This window comes from Salvia hispanica, chromosome 4, assembly GCF_023119035.1.
Source record: "Salvia hispanica cultivar TCC Black 2014 chromosome 4, UniMelb_Shisp_WGS_1.0, whole genome shotgun sequence".
In the NCBI taxonomy this organism is placed as follows: domain Eukaryota; kingdom Viridiplantae; phylum Streptophyta; class Magnoliopsida; order Lamiales; family Lamiaceae; genus Salvia; species Salvia hispanica.
The window spans coordinates 34,394,923-34,400,924 of record NC_062968.1 but is presented as its reverse complement, the minus strand read 5'-3'; positions in this window follow the sequence as shown (position 1 = coordinate 34,400,924).

Genomic DNA, 6,002 nt, shown 5'->3' with positions numbered 1-6,002 from the left:
ACAATTCATGTTAACTACACAATATAATGTCAACTACATGTACAATTCATGTCAAATAGTATTTATTGAATAAAGTTGTTGACATTTGATGTGTAGTTGACATGAATTGTATATGCAGTTGAATAAAAAAATGAAAAAATAAAAAAAATAATAAAAATAAAAAAAATAAAAAATAATAAAAAATAATAAAAAAATGAAAAAAAAAAAATTTAAAAATTAATTTTTTTTTAAAAAAATTTAAAAAAAATAAAAAAAATAAAATAAAATTACAATTATGCCCTCTGTTGACATAAACTACATGCTGTTGACATTTCACAAATATTCTGGCTGAGTGGCTGAGATTGCATCTCAATTCTCAATTAGGTTGATAAATCTCAACCTAACAAACAGGATCCTATATATATTGTGATCAATTGAGATTTTTTATGCTAATTGAGAAATGAGATGCAATATCAGCCACTCATTTTTATTAAATGAGTGGTCCAAAATTTGCCACATAAAAAATATTTTTACATTAATTAATTATAAAAGGGCAGAATGGTAATTTTATGAAGAAGCTCACGAGAAGATTATGAAATGGCGTAATTTCATCAAACACACTCACACCACTCTCTCTCCTCACTTTCTCTCTCTAAAATCCATCAATGGAGTTGATGAATTCCTCCGCCTTGGCGTCGATCATCTCATCTCCTTCAATTGCGCCAAACACCACATTCGGATGCCACTCCTCTTCTTCGTTGCACAGATCACGAAGATTATTCACCGATGCGTACTGGCTCATCGTGCCGGAGGAAGACGCCGCCGGGGAATCCGCTCCAAAGGCGTGCACCCGTGGAGACGCCGACATCTCTTGCAAGTGCAGCGGCCGCAACGAATGCACGATCTTCTTCCACTCTCCGCCGCCGCCGCTGCTCTTCTTCTCGTCGTCCAATTTCAATCCCCAATTCTCCACATCCGCATATATAGATACACAATCCAGATATATGCAGCCTCCTAATTGAGTTCGATTGTCCTTTGTTCATTCTTTGATTCAATCTGATTATAGATTTCCGGATTAGGGCATCAATTATGAATATCTCTGTGAAATCCCCAATTGTAGATTCGAGTATGACTTTGGAGGTATTAGGCTTTGCATTATCAATTGTGTTGGATGTCAATTGATTTGAGATATTGATTTTTCAAAATTTGTTTTTGGTTGTGAGCTGGATTCGGGAATTATGGTGTTTGGTGACTATTGATATATGAATTATAAATGTTATTTTTTAGTTGTTGACATGTGCAAAGAGAATCTACTTTTATGGTATATGATTGTTGATGATGCAAAGAGATAATAAGTGATTGTTGTGTTCATATGTTGAGCAATAAATGAAGTGTTTGTTTACTGTAAAAAATGAATAGAAATAGTGTGATTGGTGGTGGAGAAAGATGTGGAGAGTCATGTTTTGGAAGGTGTGGGAGTTGTGGATGAGATGGAGCTGTTGGTGATGGTGAGAAAGGTTGAGTTTAGATTGTATTTTTTGTGTATTTGTTCGGAGCCATGCTGGGTTTGGTGTTTGTCAATATTTGTAGATTTAAATTTGCGTGTGTTTAATTGTACGATGAAATTTGTGAAATATATGGATGCAGTTTTTAATTCGATTATGTTGCTGGAATTTTTGAGTTGTGTAGATAATGTGTTTGTGATATTGCCTAAAATAGTATTGTTGACATAAATTATATAAGTTGTTGACATGAAAATGTTTATTTTTTACATGAATTATATAGCTCGTTGACATAATAACGTTTGTTGTTGACATGAATTATATAGATCGTTGGTATAAATTTTATGAAAAATGTTGTTGACATAAATTATATGTAAAACATTGTTGTTGACATGAATTATAAGTAAAACATTGTTGTTGACATAAATAATATACGTCGTTGACATGAAAATATTTGTTGTTGACATAATAGTTGACATAAATAAAGTTGTTGTTGACATCGTAGTTGACATAAATAAAGTTTGTTGGTGACATTGTAGTTGACATAAATAATGTTTGTTATTGACATTCGATATTCTCGCTATTGATATGCAAATTATAAGTGTTATTTGGTAGTTGTTGACATTTTAATACGAGTTGTTGACATTCGATATTCTCGGTATTGATATGTGAATTGTAAGTGTTATTTTTTAGTTGTTGACATTTTAATACATGTTGTTGACATTCGATATTCTCGGTATTGATATGTGAATTGTAAGTGTTATTTGTTAGTTGTTGACATTTTAATACGAGTTGTTGACATTCGATATTCTCGGTATTGATATGTGAATTATAAGTGTTATTTTATTGAATGTTGAAGATTTGAATGTTGAAGATTTGAAGATTTGAAAATTTGAATGTTGAAGATTTGAAGATATGAATGTTGGAGATTTGAAGATTTGAAGATTTGAAGATATGAATGTTGAAGATTTGAAGATTTGAAGATATGAATGTTGAAGATTTGAAGATTTGAACGTTGAAGACTTTGCAGCTAGAGTTTTAGAGAGAATTTTAGAAAATGATTTCAAACACAATTTAATGAAAAGACAATTATACCCCCTTGTTGACATAATGTGGTATTCTCGGTATTGATATGTGAATTGTAAGTGTTATTTGTTAGTTGTTGACATTTTAATACGAGCTGTTGACATTCGATATTCTCGGTATTGATATGTGAATTATAAGTGTTATTTTATTGAATGTTGAAGATTTGAATGTTGAAGATTTGAAGATTTGAAAATTTGAATGTTGAAGATTTGAAGATATGAATGTTGGAGATTTGAAGATTTGAAGATTTGAAGATATGAATGTTGAAGATTTGAAGATTTGAAGATATGAATGTTGAAGATTTGAAGATTTGAAGATTTGAAGACTTTGCAGCTAGAGTTTTAGAGAGAATTTTAGAAAATGATTTCAAACACAATTTAATGAAAAGACAATTATACCCCCTTGTTGACATAATGTGGTATTTGTTGACATTTTGTTAATCTTGTGGATTAGTGGTCCATATTGCATCTCATTTCTCAATTTAGCTAAATAATCTCAACCTAACAAGACCCTATATATATTATAAATTATAATAAATGTGAAATTAATTAATTACCCCTAGCTTTTTTAAAGAATTGGTGGGGGACCATGGGCCCTGGCCCCACCCTCCGCCCGCCCCTGACACCCTTCTTTCTTTCTTTGCTATATCGAAGTAGTGACCACGTTGTACAAAAGTTATTATTATTATTACTCTATTTATGTTAGTATGAAAATACACCAGACTGCTAATTTAAAATGATAATCATCCTACGTAGTGCTCGCCAGGTTTAATGGTGTAAAATTAGGTTTTAATCTTGTAGTAATAGGTTTGGATCGTTATCATGTCGTGTCAACTCATATTATATTAACGATTTCGTGTCAGGTGCAAGTTGTGTTCAAGCTTAAAGGTAGCAGGTCGGTTTATGTTCGGGTTTATAGTTTCCTTAACAAGTTAGGTTCGGGTTAGGCTTATTAAATTGAGTCGTTATCAGGTTGGCCCGATAACGATAGAACTTAGACGATCTGTCACCCGTAATTTAAACATTGATAAGAGGTACTCTATATTATTTGAAAAATATTTTTAGTGTTTTAAATTATTGATAGAAGTTTTTTTATAAAAAATTATATAAAATTTAGAAAAATTAAAAGAAAAAAGTTTAATAAAAGCTTAAGCTCCTTGTGGTCTCCATTAGATTCGCCACGATGTGGGGCCCACCACCTAGCACTAATTCCATGACTTATTCTAAAGATTTTTAGGTTAAAATTATATAACTAATCTTTAAAAAGATATTGTTTATTTATTAACTAATTTTGAGAATGCTGAATTTATTTTATCTTAGAGATATAATCACATGAATAATTTATTTCTATATCTTTCGTATTGCTTTTTATTGTAAGACTAATATTAATAAATTATAATAAAATTAAGTATTAGATTTGAAGATTTGTTAATCTTTTATAAATCGATTTTAGTATTTATTTTGATTTCAAAGAAAGGTTGAGTAGACTATGAACATCTTTTTAGTTCTCTCGGTATAAAATGTATGGCTCCGACACCAACTACAACCCTCCGTTTTTAGATAGACAATATTATCAAGCTCTCACTATTCTCTCTTATATAATTGCACTTGTGTTAACTTTTAATTTCATTATTTAATAAAGTTTCTTTTGTTAAAATAAAAGTTAATACTACTAGTATTATATTTGGAGCTTATTTAAAATTTGTCACACCAACGGTGACTCGGTGTGATCGAAGATTTAAAATATACGCGGATTTGGTCTCTCAATTACTTGATATAACGTCATATGATCATTCAATTAATATTATTTTCTTGATCTATTTGACGGCATTTAGTATATTCGTAGGAATATCTTATGTGCCTAAAATGGGAAACTTCTAGTTCGCCCGACAAAAAAAGTTCCCTTAGCTTGAAACATGTATTTGGATTTGATATCTATGCATTCAACAATCTCCATTTTTCAGTTATTAAAATTAAAATTATAAAAAAAAAAACAATTTCTCCCCAAAAAAAGATAAATTTAGGGATCAAATTTTACATATTTTTTTCTCCATCATTATGTTTTAGAAAAACGTTACGCATAATATGTACTTTGACGATGAAAACCAAAATTTAGCATGAACTCTCACTAACCATAGCCACACAATCATATAAACAATATGTGATGTGATGAAAAAATTTAAATTCTAAATGTACAAATGTAGTACTCTCTCCGTCCCCAAATAAGAGTTACTAATTTCCATTTTGGTCTGTCCCCAATTAAGAGTAGCACTTCATTTTTATCATAAATGGTAAGTAAGTCCCACATTCCACTCACTCATTTCAATCATATTTTATTATAAAATCAATATAAAAAAATGGGTCTCACATTCCACTAACTTTTTCAACCAACTTTTCTTTACATTTCTTAAAATCTGTGTCCGATCAAAGTGTTAATTCTAATGGGGAAGGAGGGAGTATTATCGTAGGAGTCTGATCATGTCATTCATCTACTAATTTATTCAGTGAATTTTGACTGCCCCTTACACTGTCATACATTTTTATCAAGACACCGCCTCCTTGGAATTCAAACTCAATGAAAATTAGAGTCACAAATTTATGACTCACATAATTAATAGTAGTATATGTTTGAATGTGGATGATGTGAAAGCGAAAGCACAAATGATTCTTGTTGTCGACTAATCCAAAATAAGATTGAACGTCTTCAAACCGTACTGAGTGAGTGAGTGATATATATCATCATGGAAACTCATACACACTTTCAATTCACCGTTAAACACGTACTACGTATATGTCGGTATTGTAAAACTTGCAAGTAATAAACCGACGGACGTGTCCATTTAAAAAATACTCCATCAACATGAATATCCAACATTATATTTTAAATTTTAGTTTCTATATATTGATGTTTATTGACGAATGTTGTCGTTAGTATAATTACAGATTGCAAAGTTTGCTGATAAATTCAAGGGCAACTTTTGGCATGTTACATTCACACCAGAGTCCGCCAGCGATATGTGGGTGAATAATTAGAAAAAGTTTTATGAACGTATAAGTATTTTTTAAATCAACTTAGAGTAAAATTCTCATTCAGATAGGAAGATGGGCAAATTTATTTATAAGAAAATTTTAAAAATTTAGAGAGGGGTATTTAGTCAGAAATTGAAAAAAAATTAAATTATAAAATATACTACAAGAGGAGTGTTATATTGCTAACTCAATACCTAATTGCTAACTACAACTAAATAATAGCCATTAGATATTCAAATTAAGGGCCTAGATCATTAACCAGAAATGTCAATACGATCAAAAAAAATGTCAATAAAGCCATAGGATTAATTCCATAAAATATCAATAGGGGTATTAATGTCAATTAACTACATGTTTAGTTATAACTAACTTTTAAAAGAAATTCCAAAACATTAAATTCATATAA